The sequence below is a fragment of the Equus quagga genome, chromosome 2 (assembly GCF_021613505.1).
Source record: "Equus quagga isolate Etosha38 chromosome 2, UCLA_HA_Equagga_1.0, whole genome shotgun sequence".
Taxonomy (NCBI): Eukaryota; Metazoa; Chordata; class Mammalia; order Perissodactyla; family Equidae; genus Equus; species Equus quagga.
This window is the reverse complement of record NC_060268.1, coordinates 22,909,839-22,926,947: the sequence shown is the minus strand read 5'-3', so window position 1 is coordinate 22,926,947 and position 17,109 is coordinate 22,909,839. Positions and strand designations below refer to the sequence as shown.

The window sequence follows — 17,109 nt, the reverse complement described above, 5'->3', positions numbered from 1 at the left end:
CTTCCTGACCTCTGATTTGGTGCTGGATTCTTAGATTTGACACCAAAAGCACAAGCAACAAAAGGTAAAATAGATAAATTGGATTTCATAAAAATTAAAAAGTTTTGTGTGCTAAAGATAGTGTCAAGAGAGTGAAGTGACAATCTACAGAATGGGAGAAAATGTTTATAAATCAGGTATCTGATAAAGGTTGAGTCTCCAGAATATGTAAGGAACTCTTATAGCTCAACAACGAAAACACACACAATTAAGAAAGGGGCAAAGGTCTTGAACCAACATTTTCCCAAGATATAGAAATGACCAGCAAACAGAGGAAAATATACAAACATCATTAATTATTAAGGAAATGTAAACCAAAACCACAGTGAGATATCACTTCATTACAACCTGAATGGCTGTAATCAAAAGGAAAGAAAGAAAAATCACAAGTGTTGGTGAAGATGTGGACAAATGGGAACCCTTGTACGTTGCTGGTGGGAATGTAAAATGGTGCAACCACTGAGGTAAAAAGTTTGGTGGTTCCTCAAAAATGTAAACATAGGATTACCATATGACCTAGAAGTGCCACTCCTAGGTGTGCATCCAAGAGCAATGAAAACATATGATCCACACAGAAATTTATCCACAAACATTTATAGCAGCATTAGCCATAATACTAAAAGTTGGAAAAACCCAAATGTCTACCCACAGATGAATGGATAAATTGTAATATATGCATACAAAGGAATATTATTTACCTTTAAAAAGAATGAACATTGATACATGCCACATCTTGGGTGGACCTCAAAATCATTATGCTGAAAGAAAGAACCCAGATACAACAGGTCAAATACCACTTGATTCCTTTTATATGAAGTATCCAGAACATGTAAATCCATAGAGACAGAAAGAAGATTATAGGCTTCCAGGGGGCGGGGCCGGGGGTGGGAGAGGGAGGAGGGAAAGTGATTCAGTTCTCACTGTGCTGTGGACCTACAGCTTACCGGGTATGGTTGGTTGTTCTTCTGGGTGATGAAAAAGTTTCAAAACTAGGGAGAGGTGGTAGTTGCACAATATTTTGAATGCACTAAATGCCACTGAGTTGTATTTTAAAACAATTAACTGTATGTTATGTGAATTTCACCTCAATTTTTAATACAGGCTCATAGAGTTACGTTTAGCATAACTCCCTTTGAATTTTAAAATACGCAGATATACACGAGAGAAAAAAATGTTAGATCATACTTCAAAACATTAAAGATGATTGTCAATGAGTGATGGGAAATCAGGTAATTTTAATTGTTTCTTCTTCACTTAAATTATTTTTAAAATTTTCCAACAAGGTTACGAAATAGTTGCATGTTGAATTCTTTAGTATCTGGGAAAGAAATACTACAGTGATATTGACTACCAGATTTTTAAGAGCATGAGGAAGATGCTTAAATTGTAGAGTTAAATGAGGATAGAAGAAAACTATACTGTATATATAATATGATCCCAAGTATTTAAAATGCACTGCTCATGATAACAGGCTCTCTTTGGGAGAGAGGAAAATGAGAGGCATTGTTCCTTTCTACTTTCCATATTTTCATAACGAACATTTATTACCACTATAATCAGAAAAGTGATTTTATTTTTAAAATGTCAACTACTGGGTAAGCTAGGTGCAACAAGGTAGAGGTTTGATAAATGTACTTGGTTTGATAAGGAGAATATTTACACTGGAATCATGGATTTTGATACAGAATATTCCTCATAGAAAAATTGTAAAGTAGAGGAAATGCACAGAGGGAAACAAATCAGCAGGCCCTAAACACTCAGATATGCTTAGTTGTTCTCTGAACAGGATTGGGCTTGGGCTGTTTAGAAACAACAGTCCTTCATTTCCATGAGAGTGAGATCATCAGCAGAGTTTGTTGAGCAAATGTGAGTCTATTATGTGCCAGGCTATAGAAGTCAGAAATATAGTCATCTGAACTTCCTTTGGGGACTCAGCCCTTTCCCAGTCTTAGTCCATGTGGTTTGGGTGGGACTGACTCCAGCCTACCCAAAGGAAATTGACCTAGGCTTGAGTCAATTAGTGGGCTAAATTCCTAGGGTCATAACGATTTGTTAATTTAGGCCAATAAAGGTCAAGTGCAGGTCTTTAGTTAAAGACATGGACAAGACAGATGGACTCTATCACTCTGAGCATTTGTAACTTAAAAAGAGTTGTTAAAAATCCCCTAGGAAAGGAAGCTGTGATGATGAATGGGTTGCTACATGGATTTGGTAGAGGGTGGCCATGCTTTCTTCTCATCTTTTGCATCCCTCTGCTATGGCCCTTCCCATACTGTGCTCTGGTCACTGATGCTTCTCTCTCCTCCACCAGACAGACAGCTCTCTAAAAGAAGGAGACACATCCCCACTATGTTTGGTCACAGCACAGAGAAGGGTCCAAACACACATCTGCTAAACAAATCATCCTGATGGACTTAGCAACATGGAAATGAGGTATTGGTGGTTCTATCACTGGGGACTCAGGTTTCTGGGGCTCCAATACCTCTACTGGCCGATACCACAGCACATGGTCTCCACTTTGTACCCTTGGGTTCCTGCTCTAGGCTGCAACAAGTGGTCCACCCTGAGTCATCCACTGTGGGTTCTCATGTGGTCACTGTATGATTCTCACACAACCACCCAGAGGACGTTATCAGGCAGAAGGAATGGGGGCGGGGAAGCTTTCATAGAAAGCCATCCCTGATGAAACACCACACAAGCACAGGGGCACTTGAGGTCACTGAGACCACCTGTACTTCCCTCCTCTACTCAGGGATAAAAGAGAGCAAGGAGGAAGCACCAGCCTCCACAACCTTGGCAACCTTCCTGGAAAGATGCAGCCTCTCCTGTTCCTGCTGGCGTTTTTACTGTCCCCTGGGACAGAGGCAGGTAAGTGACCATCCCCGCCCTCAGATGCCCAACCCCTCCCCCCAAACACAGTGGGCACGGATCTCCTGCCCCTTCTGCACATCCCTGATCCGTCCATCCAGCAGCAACATTCTGAATCCCAGCTCCCATCCCACCTCAGAATCCCAAGTATGATGCTGGAGAAGCTACCAGCAGGAATGGCAGGGCAGAAGGCTGTTCTCAAGAAGAGCCAGTGGGTGCTATTCCCTCCCTAGGCCCTACGTTTGCCATCTGCAAAGTGGAACTTAACTGGAAGTGCATGGTAGAGGGAGGGAAACTGGAAAAGAGAAAATAATCAATTCCCCTGCGGAGGGCAGAGTGGGCCTGGCTTCCAGGTCTGGGATGACACAGATGCTCCCCTCAGTGTCTGCTTAGGAGAGAAGTCTGAGCTGTGCAGACCCCGGAGTTGGTGGGACCACTATCCCCAGAGGACTGCTGGTGCTTTGCTCAGTCCCAAGGCACCTCAGTCCCTTCTCCAGCTCTGCTTTTCTTCCCAGACCTTTAGCAGCTCCCTTCTTTCCAGGATGGAGCCACTGTTTGTGGACCTGAACTTCTCTGCTTCCAGAATCCCGCAAGCACTGGCCCTACAAACTCTCCTTCAGGCCCATTGGGGGCCATTCCTTCATGCAGCCAACAAACAGCTTTTGGGCACCCACTATGCATCAGGCCATGGGAAACAGGCTATGACAACATCTAGATCCCTAAATGTAAGTCCTGGCCACTGGAAAGCAGCATTATCCCAGACATCACAGGACAACAGGGCCTTAGAAAGGCTCTTGAAACAAAGCAAAGTCAGGAGAGGAATTTTCAGGAGCCTCTAGGACTTTGCTATCCTTAAGACGCATATGCTCACCTCCATTATCTGTGGAGGACATATTCACAGGCCAGCCTGTTCCTCTTCCTTTTTCTAGAGGGAAAGCCCTACCCCAGCCCCTCTCAAATCCAGGCCATCTTGGGCTCCCAGATGCCCAGCAGTCCTGAGCCGTCAAGGTGACGCATGCCTGGTGGACTCACTGGGTGCACAGAAGTAGATGAGACTTTTCCTTCAGGGGAGATCATCGGGGGACATGAGGCCTGGCCCCACTCTCGCCCCTACATGGCATTTGTTCAAATTCTGGTTGAAGAAAAATGGAAGAGCTGCGGCGGTGTCCTCCTGTGACGGGACATTGTTCTGATGGCTGCTCACCGCTGGGGAAGGTGAGGGGACAAAGACAGCTGACACTTCCTGAGACCACAACAGGGACCACTGTCCTCTGCCAAGGACCTGCAGCCCGGGGTAGCTCCCCTGGCTCCTGGGAACTCAAGGGCATGAGAGGTCATCAGAGGAGCCATCTGAGGGAATGCCTGGGTGATGGAAAGTGAGAATAGGACAGGTCAGCTTTGGGGTCAAAAGGTCAGAGGTGAGAGCTCATGGCCCAGTTGAGAAGAGAGACCACCCTGGTCAAATGAAGCAGCTGGAGAGGATGAAACCATGCACTAGGGTCAAAAGGCAAACTCGGAGTCCTTTCACAATATTGACTGAGGGCTGAGAAAGCTCCCAGAATCCCCCCTCAGAGTCACCCACTGCCCAGTACTCCTGTTGTTTTGATTTCTCCTTTCTGAAGCCCTGCCCTGCCCTAGGTGTCCCCTGCCATTCTTGGCTCCTGGGGTGGATCTCCTGTGACTCCATGCCCCTCACATCCCCACCCTGCTTTCTGTGTAGCTCAATCAAGGTGACCCTGGGGGCCCACAACATCCAGAAGCAGGAGAGGACCCAGCAGGTCATCTCTGTGAAGGAAGCCATTCCCCACCCACACTATAATTCTAAGAAGATAGCCAACGACATCATGTTACTAAAGGTAAGGGAACCGCCCTGCTGCTCTTGCTGTCCTGGGTCCAGATGGCTTCCACTCCCACTGGGACCTCTCCTTTCCCTCCTTCCCATCCTGACCACCTGACTAGTCCCAGTGGCTCAGGGGAGAGGGAAGTCAGTGCAGACCCATCGCGGTGTCCAGGCCCAGGAGACCAGTGGCTGAGCTGGACTTTCTTGCCTTTCTCATCAGCTGGATAGAAAGGCAAAGCTGTCTGAAGCTGTGCAGCCCCTCAGCCTGCCCTGGGGCACAGCCCAGGTGAGGCCTGGAGAAGTGTGCAGTGTGGCGGGCTGAGGGAGAGTCGCCCCAAATGGCAGAGGGTCAGACACCCTGCAGGAAGTGGAACTGACCGTGCAGCAGGACCGGGTGTGCGAATACTACTTTCACAATTACAACAGTACCACTCAGCTGTGTGTGGGGGACCCGAAGGAAAAGAAGTCTTCCTATAAGGTGAGACTGGGCACCTACCTAGCTTGGCTCTTGGGAGAGAAGTGTTTTGGGACTTTCAAACCCAAGCAGTAGGAACTCACTCACCCCTTAGACTCTGATCTTTCTCCTGAGAAGAGAAGGGGGGAGAAGCCAGAATGGGGAGTCACAGGGCTTCTGGTAGCTTACCAGGGCCCTGTGATGCAACCAAAGATGATGCTCCATTCGAAAGATGAATTTGCAACACTCTGCCCCACGTCGAGCACAGGTGTTAGAAAACTGCTCCCTGGGTGTGCAGCAGTCAAACCAGGTGTCTCCTCAGAGATGGCTCCCATCTTGGTTAAATGGCTCACCCTCCACGCTGACTGTCAGCCTCACCTGCCTGCTTCCATGTTCTTAAACGGTAGATGGAAGCACAGTCCCACAGCGCCGTCATGGGAGAGGATCTGAGACCTAGGGGAGGAGAGGGAGCAGTCCCCTGAGTAAAATGAAGTCCTGACAATGTCCAGGGTCAGGACTGGGCAGCTGAGGGGCCCACAGGGACCTGCCCTGCTCTCTTATCTGCCACATGGAGGCCACACCAGGCGGCCTTCACTGAGAGTGTGCTTAGGATGCAGGTGGGCAGGACCTAGGGGAGCACGGACTCAATCCTCCCCACTCTCTCTCCACAGGCGGACTCCGGATGCCCTCTCGTGTGTAAGAACGTGATCCAGGGCATTGTCTCCTATGGACGATCAGGCGGGCTTCCTCCAGGGGCCTTCACCAAAGTCTCAAGTTTTCTGCCCTGGATAAAGAAAACCAGAAGGGGCCGGCCCCATGGCGGAGTGGCTAACTTCCTGCGCTCCACTGCGGTGGCCCAAAGTTTTGCCCGTTCACATCCTGGGCGTGGACATGGTACGGCAAAACATACCATGCTGAGGCGACATCCCACGTGCCACAACTAGAAGGATCCACAACTAAGAATATACAACTATGTACCAGGAGGCTTTGGAGAGGAAAAAAAAGGAAAAAACTAAAATCTTTAAAAAAAAATAAAAAAGAAAACCATGAAAAGCCTCTAACTGTAAGAACCAACCTACCTTCTCTGGAGCTGATCCATAATGACACCAGCAACTAAATAAATGTCTCTGAGCTGAGCGGGAAGGGCTGGTTTCTTGTTTATTCATTGACCCGCATTCACAGGAACCTATTCTGTGCTTAGAAGGCCAATGACACAAATCTGCTGTTTTCTGCTTCCTCCTCTTCCACGTCCCACCACCACCCCCAAACCTCATGCAAAGCTGTTCCTCAGCTCCTTCTGACCCATACCTTTCTCTGGGCCTGCCCTTCTGCCAGGGCTGCAGCTGAGCACCATCAGGACAAAACATGAACTTCTCTGGTCCTGGGGCTCAGGGTGAACTTCTTACCTGCTTCCCTGTGTTAGATGGCAGCGAGGAAGGGGGATGACACCATGGGTCCCGGACACCAAGGAGGCAAGCCTGGGGCTACAGCTCAATGGCATAGCTACCCACACTGGGGAGGGCAGAGGCTGCCTGAGCAGAACAGTTCTCTCCCACAGCCAGGGAACTGACGTGGAGTCAGGGTGGGTCTCTGGAGAAGCTCCTCGATCTCACCCAGCCTGAGTTTCCTCCCTGCCCTCCTGTGACCTTTGGGCCCAGCTTGTCCTCCAGTCTCCTGGCTGCCCCTTCTTCTCCATCCCTGCTTTCCACTGAGAGTTCTCAGAGTCCACCAACTCTTGTCCCCTCCACACAAGCCTGATCTGAGTCGGTCACTTCTTTATAGCCCTATTGCCTAAGACACCCGGAGGCCCATGTGGTTCCAGCAGGGCCTCTCTCCTGAGATGCCAGCCCATCTCATGCCCTGTCCTAGAGGGCTACAAGGGACCATGATTGTGCTGGCAACAGGCGGGGTCCATGGAGGACACAGCAGACAGGTTGTCTCTCCAGAACCCCTGCCCCATCTCTCACCTGGCAAGGCAAGCTCAACCCCTCACATCCAGCCCAGTGTCCCCCGAAGTGCTCAGGGTGCATTGGCCACCTGGTCACTTGATAACCTGAGTCCCTTTCAGCCTGTCCCTCTTATTCACTGCTGACCTCTAGGCTAAGACCCCTCACTGGCCACCTAGTCTGTCTCAGCCTTTTGAGTTAGCTCTACCCTCTCTGCAGTAGGACTGGAAAGCACCATTTTTCCATCAATAAACAAACACACCCTGATTGAGGTCCTACGTGCCCAGCAATAGTGATTCACAGTGGACCTAATACAGACTCTGTCATCTGAACCCAAGGGCACTGACAGTGTGAGTTTCACGCAAGTCATGTAACTCTCTCTCCTTCCTCACATGAGTGCACATGGCCTAGAACTCATGGGAAATCCACAGGAATAAAGTACTTGCATTGTGTTTCTATTGCTGATCACAGTTCGTGTGAGCGTGAGCACGTGTGACTCTAGAACAGCAGGCATGGGATTTGGAAATGACAGCAGTCATTTAGTTTCTAGGGGTGAAGTCATCACACTCTGTCCACTGGAGCCTTGTCTTCACCTAGAGGAGAGGGGAGCCCGTAGGGAAGCAGAAGGGCAGTGAGGGCAGCCTTACCTTCATTTGCCTCAAAAGTGGGAGGTAGGAACGTCATTGCACAGATTCAGATGGTAGGAAAAACTGTATTACGTATTTGCTTGAAGGCAACTAGAGTCAGACTCTAAACACCCATCCAACTGGACTGGCGGGAAACGTGATCCCTGTGGTTACTGTACCTCCTGCCTGCACAGAATCAGGGAGGTTCACACGCTCTGGAAAACTGGAGAAAGGCCTCTCCTCTTAGGGCCACCATGGTTACCGCTGCATCCATAGGTTCCAGACCACCCAGATTTTTTTACTTTAGGAAGTTTTTGGCTGGAGTCAGCACATAGAGTTTGGGATCCTTTGCTGAATGAGGATCTCCCTGTGTTGGGCTCAGCTCAGGAAACACCCCAAGCACCCATCTCTCCAAGGGCTGGCTGCTCATATGGGGCACGACCTGGGAGCTGAGCATACGTTCCAGCTCTGAGCTCCTGCTCCAAACACACACAGCACTACCCTCTCACGACAAGGAGTATGTACTCTGGGATCATGTAACCCTCACAGGCATGGCCTTTCCCACCTTGTTGTGCACAAAGCAGGCAGCAACACAATGTCTTCATGACTGCGGGCAATTTCACAAGGGCAGAGCAGTGAAGACACGCAGCTTCTGATCTGGAGCTGAAAAGCTATCTCTGTATATAAGACATACTAAGAACCTGTATCCTTGATGGAAAAAGACAAGAAGGAAAATGCCAAAAGCAAAACAAAAATAACATTTAAAAAAGTAGCCCAGACACATGCATATTGAGTTTAGATATCACATTTACTTGAGGAAATGGTTCTGTGGTTTGGATACAAGTTTGAGGACCCTGCTGCAGATGAGATGAGGGAGGGACACAGTCCCAGGAGGGGGCAGTGGCCGACTGAAGGGACCACAGAGTTACAAAAGAGCCTGGACTGAGCCCAGGTGCCCTGACAGCCAGGCCAGCAAGACCCTGATATGTTGTCTAACCCCCGCCCCGTGATGACTTCCTGGCACCCCTGAACAAGAGCTGAGCTTCTGCTCAGACTCCTCCCTGGAGAGAAAACCTCTGGGCTGCTGTGCAGCCATTCTGTGACAAGGATTCCAGCACCTCGCTTGGTGAGCTGAAGTCTGCTCAGGGGCACATTTGGATGGGGGTGGGTCTTCACCCTAATCCTGCTGATTCCTTCAAATCTCCTCTGTCTGTGGAAGTATCCTCTACCTCACTCTTACCTTTGAGGAAATGATCCTTCTGTTGCTCAACATCTCTGTAACAAAAATTTAAGAATAAAAAAATAAACAAAATATCTCTATAATGACCTCAAGGAGACGCTTCTACTCACCAAAACTCACTCCCATCACCCTTTCTTCCCTCCAGACCCACAGGAAGAGCCGGGTCCCAGGATGGCAGGGAGAGGACCGCCAAGCCGGCTCCTGGGGGAGAGAGGCCCAAAGGAAAGTCAGATCTTGCTAATTTGTTTAGGAACGTGTCTTCGGATGGCTCTGCCTTCCTGCCCACCAGCATATTTCTGCTGGTTCCCCCTTTGTGGACTTACAGAACTCACAGGGTTATTTTCCTGTCTTGGTATCCCACACAACACTGCTTTTTTTCAACAAACACATTTCACCATAAAAGAAGTGCAGCCCCTGGTTCCTTTTTGTCATAGGCCTATTGCTAGATGACATTCTTCATCCACAGATTCAGGAAGCTCAGTGAACCTCCGGGAGGGCAAAGGAATCCACATGTAAGCATGTAATAGTCAAACTGGTAGAAACCAAAGAGAGGGCCCCCCCCCCAGCAGTGCAGTGGTTCAGTTTGTGCACTCTGCTTCGGTGCAACTGAGTTTGCTGGTTTAGATCCCAGGCATGGACCTACACACCGCTCATGAAGCCATGCTGTGCCAGGCATCCCACAAACAAAAAAAGTGGAAGAGGATGGACACAGATGTCAAGTCAGTCCCAATCTTCTTCAGAAAAAAAGAAAACAAAGATGAAGAGAAAAGGCTGAAAGTAGACAGAGAGGAAAGCAATGTCCTTTACTTTAAGAGAAACAACAATAAGACTAAGAATAAGCTCTATCAGAAACGATGGAAGTCAGAACACAGTGAGATGACATTTCTAAACGTTTGGAAAGAAAAAAGAAATAGGCAACCTCTTTCTGGAACTCTATGTTCAGTGAACATATTGTTGAAAAATGAAGGCAAAGTAAAGACATTTTCAGGAAAACAAGGGTATGCGAATTTGTTGCCATCGGACCTGTACTGCAAGAGAGACTAAAAGCATTTCCTCAGGCTGAAGGGAAACGATCCCCATCATAGGAAGGAAGGAAAAAGAATAAAAAAAATTGTAAATGTGACCAAATATAAAAGACTTTATATAAATTTCTTTCAAAGGTTAACGACTATTTAAGGCAAAAATGCTTTAGGATCTATGCACTGTATAGCAAAATGTATGATGAAAATAATTCAAAGGGTGGGAGGGAGGATAAATGGAAATACTTTATTTCAATGTTCTTATATGAAGTGGTATAACATTAATTCAAAGTAGACTGTGATGTGTGAAGGAGGCATATTGCAATCCTACAGTACTCACTAAAGTACTATATATAGATGTAACCAAAAGCTGATAAAGAAGGAAAAATCACATACAACAAAAGAAGGCAGGAAAGGAAGGACAAAAGAGCAAAACATTAATCACACAAATAGAAATCAAATAGCAATATGATATTCTTCAACCTACCCCTATCAGTGGTTGCATTAAATGTAAGCAGATTAAACACTCCAACTAAAGAGCAGAGATTGTCAGTCTGGATAAAAAATGCAAGACCAATTTTGTGCTGTGTACAGGAGACACTCAAATATAAAGACATGGATAGGATGACAGTAAAATGATGGAAGGAAAAATAAAGACATATCCTGCAACACCAAACCAAAGAAAACAGCCTCGCCCATGGAGTGTGCTCTTTAACTTTAGAACCTTGGCCACTTATGAGATGAAATAGAGTGTCTTGGTAGAATTATTATTTCCATATTTTATTTCAATTTCTCTTAATATGAGTGAGCTAAGACTTCATTATGTTTTAATTATATTTTACTGTGAACTGTCTTGTCTTTTGCCCATTCGTCTATCAGGTCTTGGTCTTTTTCTCCTGAATTTTCAGAGTTCTTTATATATTAGATAGATTAGCTCTTTAATTGTGATATGCATTGCGATAGTTTTTTTTTCTCCAAGTTTACTGTCTGCATTTTGAATTTGCTTACAGTGCTTTTTGACATACAAATTAAAAAAGTTTTTTATTTATATACTGAAGTTTATTTATCAATCTTTTATTTTAATGTTTCTGGATTTAGAGTCATTTCTAGAAAGGCCTTCCCTTTTCTAAGCTATAACGGAATTTACCCATGTTTATTTCTAGTGCATGAACAGTATTATTTTGCATATTTGAAGATCTTATCTATTTGGAGTTTATTCTGGTGGTTTACATGAAATGTGACTCCAACTTAACCTCTTAATAAATCACTGTCTAGTTGTTCCAGTGTCATTTATTAAAAAGTTCATCATTTCCCCAATGATCTGAAATGCCCCCTTATGAAAAACTACATTTCCGTATGTACTGGGGAATGTTTCTGGATTTCGTATTCTGTTTGATTCCTCTCTCTGACTGTTCATGTGTCAGAGCCACATTGTTTTCAGTAAAGAAGTTTTATAAGATGTTTTTAATATCTGACAGTGTTAATCCTCTCCATTACTAGTCTTTTTTCTTTTTGTCACAATTTTCCTAGGTAATCTTGCTTGCTTATTTTCCAGGTAAATTTAGAAATTGTCTAGAACTTGAGCAAAATTGATATTTTATAGGAATCACGTTAAATGTATATATTACTTTGGGGAGAAATTATATGTTTTAGGTGTAGATGCATCCTATCTGAGAACTAAGACTATCTTTCTATTTCTCAAGTCTATTTTTGTGGTTTTAGGACTATTTAAAAGTTTTCCTTGGATACATTTTTCACAATTCTGGTTAAGCTTTTCCTGGCATCTTGGGTTTTTTGTTGCTTGTGGAACAGATTTTCTTTATACTTATATTTTCAAACTGATGGTTGTTTGTATATGTGAAAGCTATGGATTTCCTCCTAATCTTAAACCAATCTCAAGCTTACAGAGAAGTTGCAAGTACAATACAAAGAACTTCTGTTTTCTTGAGCCATTAGAGAGTAAAGTTACTGACATGGCGCTCTGTCACTTTCCAAATACTTTGGTGTGTAATTCCTACAAACAAGGACACTCGTACATAACCACATTCCAGCCACCAAACCCAGGAAATTAACATTCACATCATCAATATTAACTAATCTTTAGACATCTAATCATTAACCTTACTTTGTTTACTTATTAGATTAATCCTCACAGAGATTTATATAACAAATCTCCCAGATCCCTATCTTCTCCTATGAGGGTCCCTTCCTTCCTCCACGTAGGCTCTGGTATTCCACATCAGTAGCCCCTTCGTGCCAAAGCCCAACTCACCCTAAGCAGCCTGCTCTGACAAATGGCACCAGCATGCCCCCCTGAAGAGGTCCCTGTCTCCCCACTTGAGCTCCGATACCACCTACTAGGCCAACCCCTTGTGTGAACACCCTGCTCATCCAAAATGGGCATCCATTCCCTGCACCGGGCTACCATCCTCACCTCACATGTATTCTGACACCCCAAGCCATGCAGCCCAGTGCCGAGTGTCTGAGCTAATGTGGGGTGAGGAGGGTGTCCACACAGAAGGAGGCCTGGTGTAAGCATCTGCCCCACCCCACACAGGCAAGGCTTGGACATCTCACTCTGGTTCACTGTAGTTCCCATTCCAGAGTCACCATTGACATTGTGCTTTGTACTTTAACTAAAGTTATATTGCTTTTTAAGAGACTTGGGATCACCATGTCTAAAACCAACAGTATTATCAATTCCACAACTCCCTATTCTTTTCCATTATGGGGAGATAATCAAGATAACTCTTGTAGAGAATGGTACTGGGATATCAGAAATGCTCTCTGGGCAGTGGTGTGAGAATACTGCTTGGGCTCCCTCGCATCTGTTACCATTTCACGTGGTATCAGTAATTCATTGAGGAGAATAACTTAGGGGAGAACCAACACTCTTCCATTGTCAGGACCCAGGATTTGGAGAAAGCAGACTCCAGCCAATCAAAGGCTGTGACCTGGGCTTAGACACATCAGAGCCTCTGACCAACTCTACAGGCACCTAGAGCAGCATGACAGATTGTGCTTTGCTGGGACGGCCTCTGTGTATCTCCCATCCCACAGGCTCTTCCTAAATGACTGCAACACCCCTCCCACTCACAGGTGGGTTTGTGACCTTTTTTCTTACTTGGGGCTGAGGGGGGCTTTAGATGCCACCAACCAGTGAAATAGGGCAGAATGGATGCATTATCACTTCAAAGTCTGGGAAATAAAAAGAACACAGCTTCTGCTTGGCTCACTCTTTGGGAGAGGCTCATTCTGGGGAAGCCAACCATCACGATGTGAGGAAGACCCAACAATCCAATGTGCAGAGACTACTAGAGGGGCCCTCATGGAGAGGAAGGGACGTGCCGAGCAGACAGCCAGCACCAACCACTGGGCACGTGTGAGAGAGACTTCAGGTGAGTCTGGCCTCCGGGCGTCAAGCCTCCGCTGACACCAAGGGGAGCAGAGGGGAGCCATCCACACTAAACCCAGAGCAAAATGCAGATTCGTGGGCAAAATCACTGTGGTTCTTGTTGTTTTAAACCACTCAGTTCTTTAGGAATGGAACAAGCCCTCTTCAGCCATGGCCACCCCTTCTGTCCATGCATCTAACCATCATCCTCACCACCCTTGTCTGATCACTGACGGTTTTGTCTCCTCCACTGGAAGGAAGGTATCTCATATCAATACCCCCAAGTCTCACACAGAACGGGGCCTCCACAAATAATCATCCTCAATAATGAGGTCCAAAGAGAGCCGAGGAAATGAAGATAGTGTTGGATCTATCATCACAAGACTCAGGTTTCTGGGGCTCAGGGACCTGCTACTGGCTGATCAACATCTCCAACCACCCCACGTGTAGCCGACAGTTCCTGCTTTCTGTGAGTATGGTCAGCACTGAGACAAGAGCTACAAGTTCTTGTGTGGTGACTTATAAGCTCTTGTTCCACTCAGGCCCGAGGACTTGATCAGATGGCAGTGTGAGGCATTTAGAGGGTTATGTGATAAAGGCCACAAAACTGAGGAGACACTTGGAGTTAGACGACAAAGAGGAAGTATCAGCAGCTGTGACCTGGGCAGCCTTCCTGGGGACATGTGGCCACGGCCACTCCTGGTGGCGTGTCTTCTGTCCCACAGGGGAGAGTCAGGTGAGTGACTGTCCCCACTAACAAAGGCCCAGCTTCATCCCTCACTGGCTCAGTCCTGCTCAGACGCTGCACTGAGACACATCCTAGTGCTGGTTCATCCAAGGAACTTTCTGAACTCCAGGTCCAAACTGCCTCAGACACCAGCAAATCTGATGCATAATGAAAGCTCAGCAGGAATGGCAGGGCAGAACACTGTTCTCCAGGAGGGCCACTGGGTGCTGTTCCTCTCCAGGACCTAACCTTGTCATCTTGAAAGTGGGTTCTTTTACAAAGGCCTCTGGAAGGAGATTGGAAGCTCGGAATGAGAAATAATTAATTCCCGAGGAAAGGGCAGCTTGGAGAAAGGGGCTGGCTTCTGAAATCAAAGTAGGGCCCACTAGCTTTCTAATTCAATGTCCTAAAATATATCCTCCAATTCCATTCCCTTCTCCAAGCTTTGTCATTCCCATGCTGCCCAGGAAAGAAGCTAAGGATCCAGTTGATCCCAGAGCTAGTGGCATCCCAGTTCCCTTAACACTGATGTTCAGGTGGATCACTCTCAAATTCTCTCTGGTAAGTTTTCAGTCAATGGGCACAGCAGCTTTGGCAGTCCCCACCCGGACTATCCCAACCTACACTCCTCAGAGGCTAACTGGGAGCCATTCCTTGGGGCAGACAAGGCATTTACTGGGCACCTACAACCTGCCAGACTCAAGTTGATACAGAGCAAACACAGCCCAGCTTCTTGAGCTCATGTTCCGAACATTACAGACCAGCAGCCAGTGAGGTCAGGATAAGAAGAGGGAGGAGAGGACCCAGAGAACGTCAGGGAAAGGATTTTGCAGGATTCAGCAGGCCTCCATCATTTGTTCCAAACACCATTCCTGTCCACCACACAGGAGTCTACAGCAGGAATTAAGGACGAAGGCCGCTCTTCTCTTTGTCAGAGAGAGAATTTGAGTCCGGAGGGTCACTAGGCAAGCCTGGGTTTCAACCCCAGGAACCTGCAGGGCCCCCTTCTTAGTTGCTTCTGGCTGCTACAGACCCCACTGTCTGGCACTCCAGCTCCTTCCCGTCATGCTCTCCTTTGTCCCGAGTTCCCTGCTCCAGCCTGTGACTCCATGAGCACAGCAAGCAGGGTAGAATTCTTCTTTCAGGGAAAATCATCTGGGGCCATGAGGCCAATCCTTATTCTTATCTCTATCTGGTATTTCTTCTGATCCAGACTCCAGAGAAAAGAAAAAGCTGTGAGAGTTTCCTCATGTGTGAGGACTTTGTGCTGACAGCAGCCGCTGGCTGCTGAGGAAGGTGAGGAGCAGCGTGTGGCCCCACTCTTCTGCCCACACTTCACAGAGAACTGCCTTCTCAGGAGCTGCAGAGCTGGGCCACCTAGTAACACAGAAGAGCCCTTCAGAGGACAGGGAAGCTTTGGGGAGAGAGGAACAGGTCTGTTCAAGGGGCCTTTTGAAGAGATGGGCTGGTCAAATGTGCCATCAGGAGGAGGCTGAGGTCATGCTCCATGCCCAGAGTGCACAGGGGAGAAATTCAAGGTTTTGCTTAGAGAAAGGCAAGTTCTGCACCTGACTGAGCACCCAGAATCTTCTCCAGGCACTGCCACCCAGCATGGAATGCCAAGAAGCAGAGGACACGGGGATGCTCAGCCCCAGGGCCCCACCCCTGTAATTCCTCCCCACTCTAGTCCTGCCGTGTCCCAAGCCGTCCTGCCTCCTTCATGGCTCCTGGGGTGCATCTCCTGTGACTGCACATCCCACTCTGCTCTGTGCAGCTTAACCCACTTCTCCCTGAGGCTCCACAACATCCAGGAGCAGGAGAGGACACAGCAGGTCATCCCTGTGAGAGAAGCCACACCCCACTCAGACTACAAGCCTAGGAATTTCTCTAAGGACATTGTGTCACTAAGAGTAGGGCACGTTGCTAAGCTGGTTCTTGCACACTTTAATCTTGAGGTTTTGCATCCCCTATGACCTCACTCCTGTCCCTCCTTCCCAGTATGACCCTTTCACTTATATCAGGGCTGTGGAGAAAGGAACCCCATGATGGTCCCTGGAGTCTTTGTGAATTTCTCTCCTCTGCCTTCAGCTTGATGAGGATGGCCAAACTGACTGCCTCTGTGAGCCCCCTTAGGCTGCCCAGGAGGAGAGAGTTGGCCAAGCCAGGGTCGGTATGAAGTGTGGCTGATTGGGAGCACCTTGGTGGGAGCACTCCCTCAGCCATAAAACTGCGGGAAGTAGAGCTTCGTATCCAAATGGATGAGCAATGCATCTCTCACTACAAAGACCATTACAACACGATCAGCCAGATATGTTTGGGGGACCCAACAAGAGGAAGACTCTTTTTAAGGTGAGATCCCCAGCACTGTCCACACCCAGCCTGGGGAACAGCCAAGCTTGAGGAGATCTGGGGCAGAGGGAACTAGCTATATCCTTATGTACTTAGCCTTGTCACCAACTCAGTCTGTGCTCCTGTCACCCTGCAGGGATAGGAGACTGTCACAGAGCCACATATAGGCAAAGTCTTCCTAGGGGAGGAGAAGAAGGGAATTGTCAGAGACAGGCCGGGGTCCCAGAACCGAAGAGGGGCACAAAGGCTTTCCTGGCCCACATCTCACTCACAGCCCCCAAACAGAGGCCACTTAACCTCAGGGCATAAGGGAGGGGAGGAGCAGGAGAAGGTCCAGCCCAGCCCCTCCTCCCCCTGCCCACAGGGGGAGCCCAGTGGCTCCCTTGTGTGAAAGAAGGTGGCCCAGGACATTGTCTCCTTTGGAAAATAGAATGGGAAACATTCACTTGTCTACAGCAGGACATCAAGCTTTCTACCCCATGGAAAAACTACCTCCAGGACTGATCCATCTATCTTCTCTGTGGCAGAAGCCAGAAATGTGCAGAGCAGAGGAGGATGGAGGGGAGGCTGCCAGGGACTTAATAACCTTCCATCTTTAGAATGGAAA

At 47.5% G+C, this 17,109-nt stretch overlaps 1 pseudogene; it reads left to right on the top strand.

Annotated features, from left to right (window-relative positions):
- Positions 1–2,825: 2,825 nt before the first annotated feature.
- On the top strand, positions 2,826–9,529 carry LOC124234973 (granzyme B-like; annotated as a pseudogene).
- The last annotated feature ends 7,580 nt before the right edge of the window (positions 9,530–17,109 follow it).